This window comes from Periophthalmus magnuspinnatus, chromosome 9, assembly GCF_009829125.3.
Source record: "Periophthalmus magnuspinnatus isolate fPerMag1 chromosome 9, fPerMag1.2.pri, whole genome shotgun sequence".
In the NCBI taxonomy this organism is placed as follows: domain Eukaryota; kingdom Metazoa; phylum Chordata; class Actinopteri; order Gobiiformes; family Gobiidae; genus Periophthalmus; species Periophthalmus magnuspinnatus.
The window spans coordinates 34,878,586-34,899,013 of record NC_047134.1 but is presented as its reverse complement, the minus strand read 5'-3'; positions in this window follow the sequence as shown (position 1 = coordinate 34,899,013).

Here is a 20,428-nt window from a genome sequence, read left to right as displayed (position 1 = left end):
TTAAGTGTTTTTAAAAAAGCCTTAATCATCTTATAGACGACGCATAAGTTTAGCTGATTCTCAGTGTGTGGACAAACCTCAGGCTCAGAACCTCCAGATTTAACTCCCTGAGCTGCAGAGGCTGCACTAGCACTGGTTCAGATGATGGATTCACGTTAGAGAAAGTTCTTTAAGGTTTGAACCAACTGCACAGGAACCAAATGAGCGTCATTTGAGAACATTAATGACAACATCAGCAGCACGGCCATCGTGTCCAGTGTTTTTTTTCATGCATCTTCAACAGTTCTGTGTTAAAATACAAAACAAAACAAACATAGATCCCTTTAAAACAATAAAACAGGAGCAGGTGTGAGTTTAAATGTTTATCTCCACATTATTAAAGTGCATTAGTGTGTCCAGTTTTACACGTCCTTCAAATGTTTTCCATTTTTGGGAAGTAAAATAACCAAAAGTTGTTTTTTATTTCAGTTTTAGTGCAGACAGTTTTTAGACAGACAATCATGAAATCTTGTATTAAAAGTTTCAGTAGATATTCAATAGTTTATAAAGTCGTCCTTATAAATATATTTTATACTGTGCTCTTTATAGTCGTTTGACAAAAAGCGATGACCAACAAACTTTTTCCTAGAGTGACGTCTTTTAAACTCATCACCTGTTATGAAACAAAGAGCTGATATCTCCATAATCCAGGATAGAAATAAAGTTTGCTTGAAGAATTTATTTTCTGTAATTTAATGGGATACAAGATTTGTTTCTCTTAAACTGCAAACAATAGAATTAATACATATGGTAAAAAGTAGTGGGCCCAACATTGAGCCTAGGGGGACTCCTAAATTAGAAAATCTGATTTAAACTCATCGTCTAGTCCAGTCTGGGTTGTGTTTGAAAGATAATTTTGGATCTGATTATGTGTATTATTGTCAAATCCAATCTGCTTCAGGTGCGTCAAGAGGATTTTCTGATCTACTCAATCAAAATCTTTAGTTAAATCAATAAACAGAGCTACACCATCTCGTTTGAAGAATAAATGAACATTATAATTGTAAAAGAACAACTTGGTTTGATTTTGTTTACCTTATCTATACATTTTTCAAACTAAAATCCTACACAGCCTTAATTAAATGGAAACTAACATTGTACAGGGAATTTTTCACTCAAAAAACGTTTTCTCCACTTGACAGAATTTAATTTTACCTGGACGACTGGGAGATTACGCAGACGTTTTCATCAAAAGACAGTCTTTACTCTACTTTCTTTACCAACACAACGCAGGTTTAGCAGTTATCTAACCCCAACACATCTTTACACAAAACCTTCAGTGTTTTTTTTTTGTTTTTTTTTCTTCCAGCAGAATTCCCAGCACACGTCCGTCTTTAATGACCCACTCACATTTTCCCACCAGCTCGACCTACAGTAAGATCCTCCTTCTGCTTATTGACCCAGACGTTTCCTGCTCCTTATCTTTAGCATGCTAATTGTCTGCCTTATTTATAATACATTACACAGATCCCACTGATTGTTGTGCCATCCGTCAAGGAAGTATGACGCTCCGCTCTGTCAAGTCTGTTTCCAACGTTGCATCTCCGACGGGGCGCTGTTTACTTCTCGATGTCAGAATCTTCCTCTGACTTGCAGATAGAATAGTCCCTGTTCCTGAATGACTGATTACACTTGTGTTTCTCTCACGTCCTCGCTCCATCTAGGTCTGATTAAAACTAATTCCGCATCCCGCTGTGATGCATGGCGGCGCAGCTTCTTGATGTTGACGCCTCGCTTTTTTTGTTTTTTATTCCTACCCCGAGACCTAATCACGTTCTAATTTTTCAGCAGCGTGTCTGGGCGAGTCGCGTCTTTAACCACGCTCCCTACCTGCTCCATTGTGAGTTTGATAGAGTTGCCACCCTTTTTTTGGCTCAGACATCACACGACTCATCAGGATAATTTATGAGCGCCGCTGGAAATGTTCTGCGCGCTGACGTCGACCTTTCGGAGCGGCAGATGCTCGGAAAGTTGCTGCTCGATAACGCGTCTTCATTTCTGATTAATACGAGTTGAAAAGAGCGATTAGATTTGTGCCGTGTCCGGGCCCGCGATCTCCATTGACCTTGTTTCTGATTACGAGTCGCCTGCACCAAAGCTTGAAAGGGGAGCTTGAGTAATTGAGCATGGAGAGTCATATAAATCTTGCACAACAGTTCATAAATTGGGCTCGCACAGTGAATGTGGCTTGCATCCACACAACTGACTCCTTAAATGATGATGTTGTTGTACGGGGAGCTCATTACCTTGCTAAATGCCCAATGTTTCAATTCATATGTTTTGTTCCTTGTAAAATTTGCATGAGACTTTTCCCATAATGTGGCTATTCATAACAACAAAGACGTGAATATTTATTGGATCGTATTGGCTGCAAATGTTTAATTCATAAAACGCCACAAAAGACAGATTTCAATTATTATACAACACATAGGATGCAACGATCTGCTCCCGACGTTTTAGGAATGTTTGGGAAGAAAAATATACACAATCAAAGTTTTAAAAGAAAAAAAAAACATCTGATTTGTCTCCGTAATGATTCTATAACTCTGAGTTGATCATCGTCAAATCATTTTGGCGTCAGGTGTTTTTGATGAACTTATCTGGGGCTGGGGGTCATTAAGAAGTTCACGATACGATACAAATATTAACACATAGACCATGATACAATACAAACATTAATACATAGACCGTGATACGATACAAATATTAACAGATCATGATACAAAGGTCGATAAAGTGCAGTCGATTCAATACAATACAATACGATATATTAAAAAAATAAATAGAGGCTTTGGGACACGTCATGATCAACCTCATTTTTACAAAACATAAATATTAATTGTATTTTATTTTTATTTTTTTAGCTGCCATTTATTTAAGGTGAATGAACAATTATTATTATTATTATTATTATTATTATTATTATTATTATTATTATTATTATTTTTTTTTTTTTTTTTAATTCATTTTTTTTATTATTTTTTTTTTGCATTTTAAAAAACTATAAAAACACATCAGACTGTTCCATGTGTCAGTTTTATTCATCCACAGTTTATACGAGCCCCACATTTACATTTACACAGACATGTGCAGTTTAACGACTCTGAAGGATCAAAACACATCGACTGAAACAAGTGTGACACTAAAAGTCTGTGTTAAACTAAAGTTAACATGAAATAAACCTGTTTTAATCAACAAAACAGTCAATTAAATGTCAAATGTTCTGCATAAACGAGTCTCTTCTGTCTGAACAAGCCACAAAAATGTAACGCTGTGACAGAATAATTTGGTCAAATATACAAAAAAACACTGAAATAGAGCGGTTCATAATATCGATACTGTATCATTAAAGGAAACGATATTTTGATATTTTTGCACACTCTTAATCTCATCACAGTTGCAGATTTACCCTCGTGTTCCTCATACTTTATACATGAATACACTTCTCTGATTGGCTAATCCACCTGTCAATCATGTCCATCACAAGGTTAATAAGTCTGTGAATCCGAAAGTGTGTAGTCTCGGTCAGCCAGGCTAGTATAAGTTTTATTTATATTTATCACAGACTGTGTAAAGAAGCAGTTATAGCCGACAAACTGGAGCTGAGGATTCCAACCGCAAGAGCCAATCGGGAGCGAGGATGTTGAAGGTAACGCCCCTTCCTGTCCGCACCGATGGTTTAACAGAGACCGAGCGACTTTGGCGAAAGAAGACGCCTGATGTTTTGGACACAATAACAAAGTTAAAATGTAGCGTGGATTAATACAAAGACGCAGCAGCTAGCACGTTAGCTTCGTCCATTTATCTATGGACTCTACGTTATTTATTTATAAGAAAACTCTGTAGGTGGATCATTACACCGTGTCGTTAACATTTTGCATCCATATCGCATCTTTATAACCAACGACATATCTGCTGAATGTGTCTTCTGGGAGGAAATACAACCTCCGAATGACAATATCTCCATCCCAACTCCACCTGCGAAGAATAATGGCCATTGAAACCCTTCACTGGCCCCTGGTGACTCCGCCTCATCCTCACTGTGGCTTGTGTTCCATAGTTCCTGCTCGGAGACTTCATATTGATTTCCTCCAGCGCTTCTTCCGCAGCAATATAAAGCTTTAATCTAATGATGCGCAGGAAGTTCGGAGGAGTGAAGCCTGTGAGACGTGTGTTATGTATTATTGCCACGGCTTCAGCCTCTCGCTCGGCCCCGTGTCAGCCGTCTGCGCTGCTGACCACGCACCTCTGACCACCCGGGAGTTCTGCCAAACAACGTCCGAGTCTGAAGGGAAGGGTCAGATAACGCCGGGATGTTTTGTAGTATAAGTACAGGCTTCCATGGCAACGGCCTCGCTCGCGCTCTTCGGGAAAGGCGAGTGACGTGATGTGTCCGTGGAGACGACAAACAGATCAGATCAGATCCCGCTTCACTTATCCCCAGAACCAGCTGCGTCACGATATGCAGAATCAGATTAAAACAGCGTAAAGGTTCCACGTTACGCTGTTTTCTGATCTACGTTTTAATGTTTCCTCGTCACACACAGACCTGGAGTTGTGTTTTGTTTCTTTCACACATGTTTAACGCAAAAACTCTGCACATTTAGGCTGAGTTCTGGTCTCAAACTGAAAACACTGCTCCACTTTTGGGTCATTTTAGCCCATCTCTTCTAAACAAAAGGGAAACTTAGATGTTGACGTGAAAATATGACATCACAAGGTGGAACGGAGCATTTTGGAGACGCACAGACTAATAATAAACATGTGTGAAAGAAACAAAACACAACTCTGGGTCTGTTTTTTGGAGGTAACACCATTCTAACGTGACTAAAAGCTCAGAATAGTCCATTTTGCACAATATGGGACGTCTAATGTTTTATCGATCACTAATTAAAGAAGGAAACATCAACCTGCTCTTACCCCATAGTCGTGTTTTCTACTTTTTCTTACTAATGCAGTGCAGTTTGAAGCCTGAACTGTGACATGAAGCGCTGACATTTTCTCAGTTTGTTTAGAGCACATGTGTAAAACTCAGGACCAGGGACCAAATCTGGCCCGCGGTGTAATTATATTTGGCCCGTGAGATCATATCAAATGTGGATTAGAGCTGACCTGCTGGTTTATAGCACATGCACCACTAATACTACAGATCCCAGAATGCTTTGGGAGTACTCGGGTGCACAGTGGAGACCAACGTCAAAGTGAATCCAACCGTAGCAAATTGAGCTTGAATAAATGTTTTCTATATGCACTTTTTATACTCCAACGCATTATTTATTTATATATTTATTTATTTATTATTTATTTATATTTTTATTTATTTTTATTTATTTTTATTTATTTTTATTTATTTATTTATTTATTTATCTATTTATTTATTTATTCATTTATTTATTTATATATTTATTTATTTATTTATTTATTTATTTTGTTTGGCTTGTTTAAAAAAAAAAAAGCTTTAAAAAGGAACTTGACAGGCCCCAGAGTGAGACATGATACATTTCCTTTATTTAAATATTAAATAAATTCTACTGATGTGTCTTTTATTTCAGATTTGTTTTGTTTGTGATATCAAGCTTGAGTTGTTGTGCATCAGAAAAACTAAAGTTCGTGTGAAAAGGTTAAACATTTTTAAATAAATATCGAGTTTGACCCAGGAATTTGTCTCATTTGTTTTTAATTTGTCTTGGTGTAAGTTTGAGTTTGTCTCCTCTGATTTAAAGCCTTCGTCCTGTGATCTGAGGGTTGACAGTCGACGGTGCAACTCCAGCTCCCCCAAAAGAATACTGCCATTGTGCTTTTGAGCAAGACACTTACCTCGCCCTCAGTGTCCGTGTGCTCTGGTGAACGTGTTTGTGAACGAGTGAGCAGCTTTTCCACATAAACCTCCTCGAGAGCCTTAAAGTTGGAAAAGCTCGACATAAAAACGCGACTATTTACCATTTTGTGAATTCCACCAAATAAAAAAGTAACTTTGCCTCGATTCAGTTCCTTCAGATTAACATTAGCAAAACATTAGACTGTCTCAATATTGAACCTCTAAAGCGCAGATAAAAATCAAATCACATTATATATTTAGTCTCCAGTTTTTCATAATGGTTCTTAATTATGAAGATCATTTAATGAAAACTCTAATACCATCGTTAAACGTAATAATCCGCCCACAGAGAGATTAAGATAACTCAATTTAGACAAAGTTTGATCTTTCAATTAATAGTTTTCTGCAGAAGTTTAAAAGTGAAGAGGCAGTAGTGTAAGACTTGTGCCCTGAATACGACTATGACACACAAACTAACGTGTTTAACGCCGCACAAACGGGAATAATGCGTCGCTGAGAGAAGAGCCGGTCTGTGTGTTGTGTATTCCACCCTGGGACAGACAAATCACATCAAATGCCAGGTTCAGCCGAGGGCCAGCGTCCGCCTCGCGCACATTCTTCATCCAAGGGCAGAGTGACAGCAGGTCCACGTCCGCACACAGATATTTACATCTCCATAGCCGTGGGTTTGCACAAAACTATAGAAATGTGACGACTCGGAAAAGGGCAGCTTCTCCTTCCTATGGTGAAACGCCGGGCGAGTCCGGAGCACATTTCGCCTAAGAATAGAGCGGTGCGGTAGCTGTCTGCTCGTGGCATTAGGAAAAAGTCAACTTTGATAAAAGCCAAATACCGTGCACATTACTCGGGCCATGCCTCCAGACTCTTTCTGTGGGTTCTTCACTCGCATTTTCAATCTCATGACTCTCAGTTCAGACTTAAAGCCGTCGCGTACGGAACAACGAAGAGCGAAACAAGTGAAATACGCACAGAAATCCAGCCGTGTCTCTTTGTTTCACACATTATTGACACTTCACTATCGTCGTTTTGTGGTATCCAGGTAAATACTTTCACCGTCTATTAAATATCACACGTTTAGCCGTTTCAAACTGAATAAAATGATCTTCTCTGTTGCCGTTGATGTTGACAGAAACGGTCAAACGTAGATAGAGCCGAGTTTTACTGCATTACAAAGAAACATAACAGTGATAAAATGTGTAACTGTAGACGTTTGGTCACATATTCTGTGTACTGATGCTGCTGACGGGACACGTGGAGGTGAATTAGAGTTATCGATGAGTTAGCCGCGTTATTATTAAGCGTCACAACGACATACTCTACAAAAACACCCGCGTATCCGTCGTTATTGTGTAAATCTAGATAGTTTTGGTCATGAATAAGTACTGTATACAAAAAAGATGCACTTATACATCACATACATGCAATTTAATCCGCCTTTTTTGTCGGTTATAGTCCTAAAGTACTAATAAAGTGTAATGTGAGTTGAGTGAGTGTTTGTGGGTTCAAATCCCGCTCTTGACGCCTTGATGTAAGGTTCTTTAAGGTGGAAAAGTGCTATATAAACCATTTACCTCACTGGAATGTTACATAGCAGGGCATTAAACGTATCTATCTCCACAGACACAATCAGAGGATGAAACCAGGACAAGGTATGGGTCAGATCTGGAAACGTCGCTCAAAATCTGTACACTGGTTTATCTCGGGGTCACGTTCTAAAACTAACCCCCAACAGCCGAAATTCACGAAGTATCAGCTTTATTTTTGACAGTTATTCTATATATTTTAAGGCTGTAAACCCCTCACCACACACTCTCTGCCTGAACATGCTCAGAAAAGTGAATTTATTTTATTTTCATAAATATGTAAATGAAAATATTCTCTTTTCTCTGTTTATGTCTCTTTACGTTGTATTATCTCCAATTCGTTGAGTGACTTCTAATGTTGTTTATTGTGGAGTTTTTATCCAATTATATTTCAGCTGCTTGTGTCGTCAGGCAGATTTCATTTTCCTCGATATTAAAATGGAGCATTGAAGTCGCCTCAGTTAAAGCTGCACTAAAGTTTTTTCAGTCTCAGCTGTGCCACATTTTCAGTTTTTTGCTGTTGTTTAGATTATTGTCAAAAATGCAAATGATCTGTTTACTTTATTTTACAGTTTGTTTTGTTCTTGTCTGGTTGTGTCTTATATGAAGTGTTGACACTGTGCAGTTTATTGGACAGACGTTAATTAAAAAAATAAATAAAAATAAATGAATTGAATTAATCTCACGCAGCGTCATTTTGGTGTCATTTTGTTTGACATCTTTAAATCACATTATTTATTTTTTTACGTGCTGCTGGACGAGTCTGTACTGAGGCGATGATGTAATGTGTAAATACGACGTCACTGAAGGGTCAAGGGTCAAATGCACGACCTGCCTCTGCTGTATACACTCTATTTGTTGCTCTTTGTGTTATTTTCTCCTTCTTTATGTGACGAAACCGACGATTCATTTACTCCGTGACGGCGCCCTCTACAGCCACGTAACTTTCTTCCTTTAGCGCGTCCAGAAGTCCAACTTTTTCCACAACGGTCAGCATCTTCCTCGACCTTTTGGGTGCGACCGCAGGCGTCTTCATCGCTGCAGAACGTTTCATCGACATCAAACATTTATGTAAACTTGTCCAGCCGCCGTCCATCAACGTTTTCCATGTAAAAAACAATTTGTGACACGGCGTTAGAAGCTAAAAACAGCGTTATCTTCGCCGTACGCCGCGTGGACACGAAAAGCAGCTGGCGTGACTCTTTGTAACGAGCCTTTGCACTCCGCCCCTGCAATCGCGTCTCAGTAACATCTTCTCCACGTCTGTCACGGCGCTCGGCTCATGCCAGCGTTTCAAGGGGCTCTTCATTGTCGATTCAGTCCTCCTCCGCTAATGCTCCTGCCGCGCCGCTGTGAAATGTTATCACTATAGATACAGTACACGGCGTCTCCATCAGAGTGAATGAAGCCCACAGGATCGATGCCGCTGCAGTGGATCGCCTTACTCCGCCTGTGCCAGCTCCACCACGGCTCCACTCTGCAGCTCTTGACCTCTCTTTGTATCAGCGCGAGAATATGGCGAGAATACGAGACGTGTATTAAGGTTTTTTCTCAGTATAATTACAGTAGTGGAAGTAAAAGGACGTTTAAAGGGTTAAAGGTTCTACATGACACAAAAGTGACTCCTGCCAGCGTTAAGTCACATTAAAATGGTGTTTTCTCGTCAAAAAACAGACCCGGGGTTGTGTTTTCTTTCCTTTATTATCAGTCTACATCTCCAAAGCTGCTCTGTTCCACCTTGTGATGTCATCAAGTGGTAATGAGCAGCTCCTTGTGCCTTTAGTTCAGCAGAGATAAGTGGCAATTCCAGATTTGCATGAAATGATCCAAATGATTCTATAAATGAAGGTGTGTGGAGTTTAAAAACACAGCGGAGCACTTCCTGTATCGCCACATGATGACATCACAAGGTGGAACAGAGTGTTTTCAGTTTGAGAGAAGAACTCAGTGTAAATGTGCAGGTTTGTGTGTTAAACATGTGAATGAAACACAAAAAAAACAAAATGAGGAAACAACATTATAACCAAAAGCAGAATATAGTTTAATGTGGACGCTTTAAATGTACTCAATTTCAAGTAAAAGTTCTCCTGCCAAAAGTGTAAAATTGTACTTACGGTTAGTTTAAATACAGTACTAGCTACTTTATACTTTTGGACATGGTTTTGGTATAATTTTAGATCAATATTTTATCCAAAACTTCATTAATTAAACACTTAAACATGTGTACAGTGGCAGGAGGAGGAGTTAGTTACAGTTACATGGAAAGTATTTTTGTAATTTGTCACTTTCCGCCTTTGCGTACTTCAGAATTCTCAATTAAATTTATTTTTGTACAGCCCCAAAATCAAACTGACTCTTGGGACGTCACAGGATCATTGATTTAACCGACAGAAAGTTAGAAAATCAACAGTGAAACAGACGCCGGTCAATAACAGATCAACAGCATCAGAGAAAACACGTGAATGGAGAACTGTGCTAGAGCGCCCCCTGTGTTTAGACCCTGCACTCCCCTGGACGACCGGGCGGCAGATGTGTCCGTTTACAGACGAAGATCGGGGAGGATCCGGGTCCAAAGAGCAGGATTAGAGCTTAAGAAGAGGCGTAAAGTCCAGTCATCACCGAATTCTGTAATGAAAATGAATCTAAAAGTGTTTGTCATGTGACTCGATGCATTTCTTCGCCGTCTCCTCGCACAAAGTTCTACGGAGTTACTAATAATATACGACGCTAGGTTTACAGCGTATAAGAGAAATACGATACAGCCCCTTATTCTCCACCTCCCATCAATAAAAACACATAGAATTTTGTGTTTGGTGCTGCATATGTTTGCCAGAGGCGCCTCCAGTGCCTTTGTTTTTACCTTTACACGACTTTTTATTACATAAGACGAGAGGTGAGCGTGGACCCCTGCATCTTCACCGCTGTTTCAAGTTGGAGAAACTATGAGAACGACTCCGAGCGCCAACTCCGAGTCCCTGGAGTCTCGCAGGAAAAAAGTATATTGCATTTTGTCCGCCCGGTGCACGATGTGATGTTATTACACAAAATGAACCTTAAGTCTCTGCTCAATAGTAATAAAAGTCGTACTAGCGAATATTAGCGTTCGTGAGAAAGTTCTACACACTCATTAAAATTCTCATTAAAGTTTGTTTGGACACACAAATGAGAAGATCTAAATTCAAACACGCTCTTGGTGGTTTTATTACGGCCTATTACTCGTGGACTTTAAGTAAGACGCCCCTGCGCTAAATTATAACGCCGGATAATCCACATAGATTCCCGCTATTTACTATAGAGCCGGCGCACATATCCTCCTTTAATTACCACCAGGAAGTGAGTTTGTGCGTGAGGATGCAGGACGCTGACGGGCAGGTGGGCGTGGTCCGCTGCGGGGTGATGACACGCGTCCCAGAGGAGACGTCGACTCTGGAGGACGCCATCTTGGGAAGGTCTAGAAGCACAAAAGGTAAAGAACGACACATGGAGACGACAAAAGTGGACGGTGTAGAGGGGACGCAGGATCCAGGTGTTTTTATTACCTGTTTAACCCATTTTCAAGGAGTTGTAGTAGTAGTAGTTGTAGTAGTAGTTGGAGGATTAAACCTTCTCACTCCCACAACCAGGGCCGGTCCCAGCTTTCAGGGGGCCCTGAGCTGAACGTGTCCCCGGGGCCCCTCCTGGCTCAGCTGTTGGTGATTCACATTTGACTCATCACTTTGACCAGTTGTGTTTATGTTTTTAAGGCCAACGTCAGACTGAAAACATCCAGAACGTCACAACTACGACAGACACAAGAGCAGAACACAAACATGGAAGAGGTTGGGTCAAGGTTTTTAAAATTCTAGACGTTTTTTCTTTGTTTCTGGTGGATTTTAATGTGTTCCAGTTGCGACAGTGTTTCTTACATTTACATTTATTATAAACGAGGGTCTTTGCACTGGTGTAAACACAGAGCTGTCCTCATCTCTGCCCGACTCAAAAACAAAAGTAACAGCAGCAGAGACTTTACTGCTATAGATATAAAAAATATATATACATAATAATTTTAGATGGATATTTATGCTGCTATAAACACACAAGCCCTGTGTCCAATAAAACCTGATATATTATATTATTTTCATATTAAATGTATGGGCTTTTGGGGGCCCCCTGCTGGCCTTGGGGCCCTTAGCAGCTGCTCAGTTGGTTTATAGTCTGGACCGGCCCTGACACAACCATCAGGACTCACTGCAGAACTTCAACCCACGACAAAAAATCTGTTTAATGTGGCATTCCCCAATTGATTTCCATTGTTGACTTCTATTATTATTATTATTATTATTATTATTATTATTATTTTTTTTTTATGTATTATTATTTTTTTTTTTTTATGTATTATTATTATTTTTTATTTATGTATTTATTTTATTATTATTATTATTATTATTATCATTAGTAGTAGTAGTAGTAGTAGTAGTTCTTGTTGTACGCTAAAGTACAGCACTGGCTCTACAGTAAATATTGAGATTCTATGTGGATTTTCTGGAGTATAAGTCGCACCAGCCAAAAAAAACAAACAACAAAAAACATAATAATTAAGAAAAAACCCCATATATTTCACATTTAAATCACATCTGAGTATAAGTCGCACCCCCGGCCAAACTATGAGAAAAAGAGACTTATAGATCCTGTAAGTCGTAGTAAGATGCAGTATCAGCAGAGCAGTAGTAGTTCGTGTACACCTCTGTACTCTGGTACTTTTAACAGTATAACTCACGTGTACTTTTACCTTACTGAGCCAAAAGCACCACAAAAACACCTCCCTGAGTCGACTTCGCTCTGGTGTCGTCTCTACGTGAAGTTACCCACAGGGGGCGGGGTTAATTAGGAGCCCGTTTAGCTCCGTGACCTTCGCTCCGCTTGTGTCTGTCAAAAAGTATTCACTGTCTCCTCGGCGATATCGCTTTGCATTTGCATAAAGTTGAATTCGGTTCAACTCTGCTGCCCTTCGCCGCAGAAGAACGAGCGCCGGTCACATCACGTGCCGCTGGCGTGATAATTATTCTGGGATCTGTAGCAATTAGTCGAGAGGTGAGTTGGTGCGTTCTTCCTTCCTTCTTCCAGTTTTTCCAGCTTTGTAAATAGATAAATTACACTGTGCCATTTGTGCTATTTATAGTTTAGTTTCTATGGATACGTGGTCAAATTTCCCCAGGTTTCAAACGGCTTTTTAATCACCGGGAAAGTCACGATTCAACGCCACGAATCGAAAACAAAAGAAAAACCAAAATCTGCGCTTACGTGTCTGAGACTGTCCCGAGAAAAAGCTCCACGTCCACCGCCCGACACGAACCCGGACCACGTGACTCTCAAAGCTCTTATCTGTGTGAGGGAGGCGGGCGGAGAGATGAAAAAAAGAGTGAAGAGTGAAAAAAAACAGATGGAAAGCTCTCAAAAAAACGCACCTTCTAAAGCAAAAGAATCGAACAGACGAAGACGCTTTTTTACGCCTTCACTTAAGTCATTATAGCTGTCGTTTGCCTGTCTGTCTCTTTTAAAAAAATCGCCAAAACACCCTCGAAAAGTCGTTTTTACTGTTGCGAGATCACACCAGCGCCGCCTTGCCCCTTTCGCTCGTTAGCCCCGCCGTAGTTTCGCCCGTGTTTGGTGCGTTTTTATACGTGTTCTCGTTGCAATTAAGTGCTGCAGGCGATTCTGTGCAGCAGCAGCAGCAGCAACCGGGAGGGACGTCCCCGATGCAGAAGCAAAGCCACCCAGGGGACGGGATGTAACGGAGCCAGAGAAGGAAACATGGAAGGAGAGAGAAAGAGAAAGAGAGAGGGAGCGAGGAGGAATGTGTCGTGCCAAAGTTATCACACCCACCTCCTCTGTATATGTGTGTGTGTGTGTGTGTGTGTGTGTAAAATCCCATGGAAGATATAAAGAGCAGAGAGCTGTTGTGTTGTGAGGAGTGCTGACAGCTGCGTCTCTTCTGCCCCCTACTGCAGAGGAAGTGTTGATGAAGGAAGATTTCAAAGGAGCAAAGAAAAAAAAACGAGTGGGCTGACTGTCTGAAGGCTGTTTCTGGAAGGCAATAAGAGTTTCCTTAGCGCTTTACGATCGCCGTGTCGAAATGTAAAATTTATGGATTCCGGTCTCATTTGAGGGTGTAATGGAGAGCGTTGGGCGGGCGGCGTAAACTTAAACGGTCGGAACAAAGGGGTTGCTGAAGAAACGTCGGGGTCGCGTGTAGAAAAGTGACGCACGACGGAGGAAAAACGTCTAAATTCGACATCAACATCAACTGAAGCTTGAAGATGCCAAAAAAATAAATCAAATTGGCGTCATTTGCGTAATCATCCTGACAGGCGACGGCGGCCACGCTGAATGTGTTCGAAGCGTTTAAGTCGGCGGGTCGCGTTGTCCGTCCGCAGAACGATTTGTCCCGAGATTGACGAAGCTCCGAGGACGAAATGATTTAAATTCTATGGACAAAGAGACAAAGGTACAAGTTTAGAGCGTTAACGGTGATCAAATAAGTGGTATTTTTTGTGACTGGAAGCGTAAATATGTCGTCATAAGTGGTTAGACTGTTTGCCCTCCTGCGTAAAGGTTGGTAGTTCGAGTCCTGGCTGGATAAGTGTGTCCTGTGTGTTTAATTTTGTGCATCTATGAACTTCTGCATCAGAATGACCAGTGTTAAGGTAAGTTTAGCCCAAATGTGGAACGTAACGAAGTAAAAGTCGTAGTAAAAGAGTAGATATGGATACTTTTTACTTTTACGATGGTTTAAGACGTGCTGAAAAGGCCGAGGGTTTTATTTTAAACAAAAATAAACAAAAACAGCTGAAAAAAAAACGATTGACGCCATATTTTCTACTCAAAATTCGGCTCAAATCTTTATCAAAACCACCAGATTTGAAGTCGTATAAAACCTGAAAATCTGCACGTTATTTTTGTTTTTACTCTTAAAGTCCATTTTTAACGCAGACATTAATCCTTTTACTTAAGTAGATTTTTTCCATGTGATACTTTGACTTTTACTTGCACATTTTTAGCCCGTTTCTGCACATATTGAGCACTTCTTCCATCGCTGAGTTTGCCTTCATTCGAACCCTATAAAACCTCAAAATCTACACAAAATGCTTTTACTTTTTACTCTTTAAGTCCATTTTTAACTTGCACTTTAATTATTTTACTTAAGTAGATTGTTCCACGTGACACTTTGTCTTTTACTTGCGTATTTTCTACACATATTGAGTACTTCTTCCACCTCTACGTTCACCTTTATCGTCCCCGTAGAGACATTCGTCCTCTGCGTTTGACCCCACGGAGCGGAACTTCAGCCTCAGTCCCGTCCGCCCCGGGGCTGCTGCGACAGGTGTGCGGAGTGTATGAATAATGCAGCTGAGCGTCTGTGAGTGTGTTATTGTTGTTGTGAAATGAAACGCTCTGCGGTGGTAACGCTGTAAAGGTTCAACTGTGTGCGTTCTGAATCCTTTTCAAAGCACCTCTGAAAACACAGCGATATTATAATGGCCAGATTTCTCTTATGTAACTGCTTTGCCGAAGTGCAATCTCACCGAACAACATACAAATAGTTGATCGATACCGCACCACTGTCGGCCTCCCAGACCAATAAAAAGACCTCGTTGTGCTTCACCTCGAGTTCTTAAAAGTATACATCAACTAATCTAGGAGTTAAAACGCTCTAATAAAACAGTTCTAGCAGTTCGATTGTGCCTCCTACCTCTTTGTGAAAACTAATAAAGGTAAATGAAATGAGGCGTAGTGGCTAACAAAGTGCAATGTTCTAACCCGGAGAATTAACAAGACAATACAAAGTGTCTGATAAAGTTGTTACGCACAAACTCACAACACGGTGGGTGCTTTTTCCCCCTTTTTTTTCCGGAAATATGTTTCTCACCAGCTGTTGGCTCCGTCCCCTCGGGCCCCGTGTCCTGAAATCGAGCTTTTAATTGTCTTGTAATAGACCCGACGAAATGATATGTCTTAATAGCGTCATTACACTCCGCCGCCGCCGCCGCCGTATGATGTGTTACGCGTTACATTCACAATCGAACGCGTGGCTGTGGGTTTCGTGTTTGCAAATGAGGACGATACTGCGGGTCTGTTCGGAGCCACACGGGGAGACTCAGGGAGATTTAGCGGTAATTCACTCCGACTTTCAGAAGGTCAAATTAGGTTAGCGATAAGACACATATCCTCCGCTACATTTACTCCCGAACGTGAATAAATCGAAAGTGCCCGTTTTCCCTCAATCTCCATAATTTGATGTCACCCTGGAGTACAGTTTTGACTATTAAACACGTCTGTACCTATCTGTGTACTTTCAGACGTATTGTGTACCATTTGGGAAGTGATTTCAAATGCAGTTACGTCAAAAGAAACGCTGTCGGGAAGTAAACAACTTTTGCGGCGGAGGGTCTGCCACCTGCCGGTCACTGCGGAGACATCACCGCCGACCTTGGACCTGCCACGCCCGGCGCTCACCTGTTTGTGTTTGATTATCCTACACAAAAACGCCGCCGTTGATGCTGCCGGAGTTGGACCGGGTTCAGCGCTTCTCCTGCGTTCGCTCCTTCGGTCGGCGCATCGCTCGTCCACGCTACCAATCGACGGACGGTGCCTTCCGGTGTCGCTCGCAGTAAAAGTACCGCACTCCTGCCCGAAGCAACGGCTGGATCACTGCGAACGTCTGTGTTTTGCGAAATCCCGAGACCGCTAGAGTTTGCTAACGACTGACCTTCTTGTTTTTGATTGTAATTTGCCCTCTTTAAGATAGAGAAGAAGAAGAGAAGAGTCCTGGTGTCCTCATCTGTGGACAACACATTTTGGATTGTTTAGGCCACAGTGCAAATTTTTAGAAGAACAGCAACAAGAACATGATCAATTTTGACTATTTCTAAAAGTTTAGAATATTTATTTTTTTTGTTTATTTTTATTTTGTTTTTTTATTTAATTATTTTTATTTAATTATTTTATTTTTTGTTTTTTTATTTAATTATTTTTATTTTTATTTGTTTTTATTATTATTTTTATTGTATTTTTATTTTTATTTGTTTTTATTTACTTTTTTTATTATTTGATTTGATTAAAGCTCGGGTCTCAGGAGGTTAATCGGCTTTTATATTTTATTTTTGTACCAGTTTTCATCGTTATTTAGTTTTGCTGTACAATTCTAATTTTATATCACTCATAACCTTCACATTTTCTTTATAGATTTTTTAAAAAGTCGCTTATTATTTACCTGTTTACCATCTGGGTTATGTTACTCCCTTTACTGTTGTTACTGTTGTGTTTTGCCAAAGGACACAACAACAGAATTAATTTGTGGGAGCCGGAATCGCACCGCCAACCTGTGGATCTAACCGCACAACCAATAACGAGCGGGATTTGAACTGTCGACCTTCAGATCAGCGGACGGACACTTTACCAACGGAGCTATCCACAAAATGGCCGCCGTCGAGCACCAGATATGACAGAGCGGCAGAATAAACGTCACTAAATGTAAACAAATGTCATGTAAAATAAATGTAAAGACTTTTTAACTTGTTTAATAACTGTTTCTGTATTTATTACTTATTCAAATTGCAAATATACATGTAAATCTCTAATAAACTCAACATTTTTAAAAGTTATTAAGCTAGTTTCACTGACTGGCTTTCTGTGTGATTACAGCCTTTTAATTCTTGTACAATTTGTTGTTTTTCTTGAAGGATAACTTTGGAATAATTAGCTCCGTGTTTGGTGTCCTGCCTCGTAACAAAAAACAAAAAACATACAGGTTTTTCTCCTCGCACAAGCACAAACTTGTGTTCAACTTCACCTTTCTTAAAACTGCTTTCCACGCCAACAATTGTCCTCTCCCTAAACATTTTGGGAGCTTTATTTGCAAATATTTCTCAGTTCCAGCATTTACTTATTTTAAAATGACAGTTATGCTTTTTAATTCACCTTCTCGCGGCCACATAAAACGACATGACGGGCCACATTTTGCCCACGGGCCTTGAGTTTGACACACATGGCTTAGAAGACGGGAACGGGTTATATAAAAATTTGACCATTTACCATAGTTTGAAACATCGGTAAACCACAATCACATCGCCACGGAGACAAGGAAAGGTTACGTAGTCCCCGTTTCCATCGACGCGCTTCAGAACTCGTCTTTTTTTGCGCATATTTTACACTTCGTCGAGCCGTAAGAAGCACGACTTTCACTTCTCCTGGCGATTATTATTTTGAGGCTCCACTTTTATGCAAATATTTGTCTCGTGTACCCGGCGCGCGGTCGCCTCCGCCTCCGCGTCCAGGATTGAGGAGGTGTAGTCGCCCGGTCCCCGCCTAACAGTCCTATACGGAATATTGGCTGTCAAGAAAGAGACACGCCATCAATCACGAGCAAAGTCAGAGTCAGTGTGAGGGATAGCAGTCGTCTTCAGGCCCCTCGGCGGTGACGGGGAGCTCGCCGCGTAACGTTTGACACGCCACCGCTGTAGGTTGAGATTAATGGGGGCTGAGTGTATGTGTTTTAAAGGGCAGCAGATAAAAAGTAGCTGACCTCCGCTAGGCTAAAAAACAAGGAGCTAAGAGAGCGCGGCGTGTTTGTGATTGGCTCGTACACCTCTGCAAAGATTTTAAGTGCTGAGGCAGGATGCGAGCAAAGTTTCTACCTAATGGTCTCCGTTTTTTGGCGTGTTTTCAGGACACCGCCTCCCATTTTATCTCGCCGTACCCCTGAGAATACGGCGCTGTCCGACAGAAAAACCTCGCCTTTGTGTATTTGTCTTTCAGAGTCTAAATAAATGTCTTGTGTGAAAACCTTTGGAGTGGTTTTCTTTCTCTTTCCCTTTCAACTCTGACAAACCAATTCTGGTATTTGAAATTCTCTTAAAGCGGAGTGAGGGATCTGAAGCCTTGATGTTTAAGTCTTTGCTGTGGCGCTCGGTTGTGCGGCGGCGTGAGGGTGAGTTTTCGCTCTGGGATTTTTGCAGCTATAAAATAATGGCTCTGACACGGTGTTGAGGAACTTCTGTGGTGAGAAATACGTCGATGTGTCTGCGCCTTTGAAAACATTTAGCACCGACACAACACATTTAGAGCGAGTCAATCAAATGTGTTTACGTCGTCGCTAATGCCTGCGTTTTTGTGCAAAGTTCAAACTATATGTGATATCAGGACCGGCTCATTTAACCAGCTGTCTGTCTCCATGGAGATGGTTTTGTTGACTTGGAATGTTCCGCGGTTTGGTTTCAGCAAAGCAAAGAAACAAAGTAAGTTTTTTACAGAATAAGAAATACATTAAAATCAGAATACAAGAAATCAAAACATAAATGATCACAAATAACCATCAGAAAATTAACGTTAAAGGAGAAAACGGCAGAATAAAAGTCTCAGTCACATGCACCGAGAAACAGAAGTGTTTGTCAAAGTAGAGGCCGGTTTAGTCCTGGTTTAGACCTGGTTTAGTCCTGGTTTAGTCCTGGTTCAGTCCTGGTTTAGTCCTGGTTTAGTTCTGGTTTAGTCCCGGTTTAGTCCCGGTTTAGTCCCGGTTTAGTCCCGGTTTAGTCCCGGTTTAGTCCCGGTTTAGTCCCGGTTTAGTCCCGGTTTAGTCCCGGTTTAGTTCTGGTTTAGCCCTGGTTTAGTCCTGGTTTAGTCCCGGTTTAGTCCCGGTTTAGTCCCGGTTTAGTCCCGGTTTAGTCCTGGTTTAGTTCTGGTTTAGCCCTGGTTTAGTCCCGGTTTAGTCCCGGTTTAGTCCCGGTTTAGTCCCGGTTTAGTCCTGGTTTAGTCCTGGTTTAGTTCTGGTTTAGCCCTGGTTTAGTCCTGGTTTAGTCCTGGTTTAGTCCAGGTTTAGTCCTGGTTTAGTCCTGGTTCAGTCCTCAGAGTGTTCACGTGGCTTCCTGGTTCTAGACCTGAGCCACAGGACACATGTGTGAAGTTCTTCCTGGTTCTAGTCCTGACCCGAGCAGCAGTGTTCTGGATGTTTTGGATGTTCTGGATGTTCTGGATGTTTTGGATGTTCTGGATGTTCTGTTCTGGATGTTCTGGATGTTCTGGATGTTCTGTTCTGTGGCTCGTTTGTAGAGTCCAGTGATCAGGACGTTACAGTCGTCTAATCTACTGGACACAAACGCAGGATAAGTCTGAGTCTGGTTTGGACAGTTTACCTTTGATTTTTGATGTTTTTAGATGTAAAAAGCTGCAGATGTTTTGATTTGATGTGTCTGTTAAAGTTCAAGTCTGAGTCCATTATTACCTCTAGATTTCTGGCCTGATTGAAGGTTTTAGAGACACTGGAGGTGACGCTGACACTTTCTCCATGTTTCTATGGCCAAAGATGATGACTTTTTTAAACATATTTATATCCATGGAGGCAGGTTATGCACTTTTTATACAGCGCTTTTCCCTCTTCAAGGCTCTCAAAACACTTTAAATCACGGAGCCACTCACCCATTCATCTGTGGGAGCTGTTTTTATGTCGAGAGTGGGATTCGAACATGTTTTTGGAGCAATAAAACAGTTGTACAAATGCAAGATGGACAGGTTTAATGCCATAAGTTGCATAAGCGTTATGTATTTCGGGTACATTTTGTCAGATGGTAACAGCTTTTTCATCTTCAGCTAGTGCCCATTCACAATCCAGCTCCAAATATTTGCCGATGCGTCAGAGCTTGACTTAAAGCCTTTCTTTAGTATGTATCATATGTAAGCAGATGCATTTTGACATTTTAGGAGCTCGCAGGACGCCCACGCTTTCCGCCTTGATCCTTGTTGGGACGAGTGAGTGATTGCTGTGGATTTAGATGTGATCGGATACTTACAGGATTTATCAAGCGTTTGCAAGCTGCTCAGAGCAAACACAAGCCCCGGTTCAAATCACGGCGCTGCGTACGGCTCTGACAAAGAACATCGTGTAACGCACGCCGCTGCCAAATCCACGGACATTGTCAGTTGGCACATCTCACTC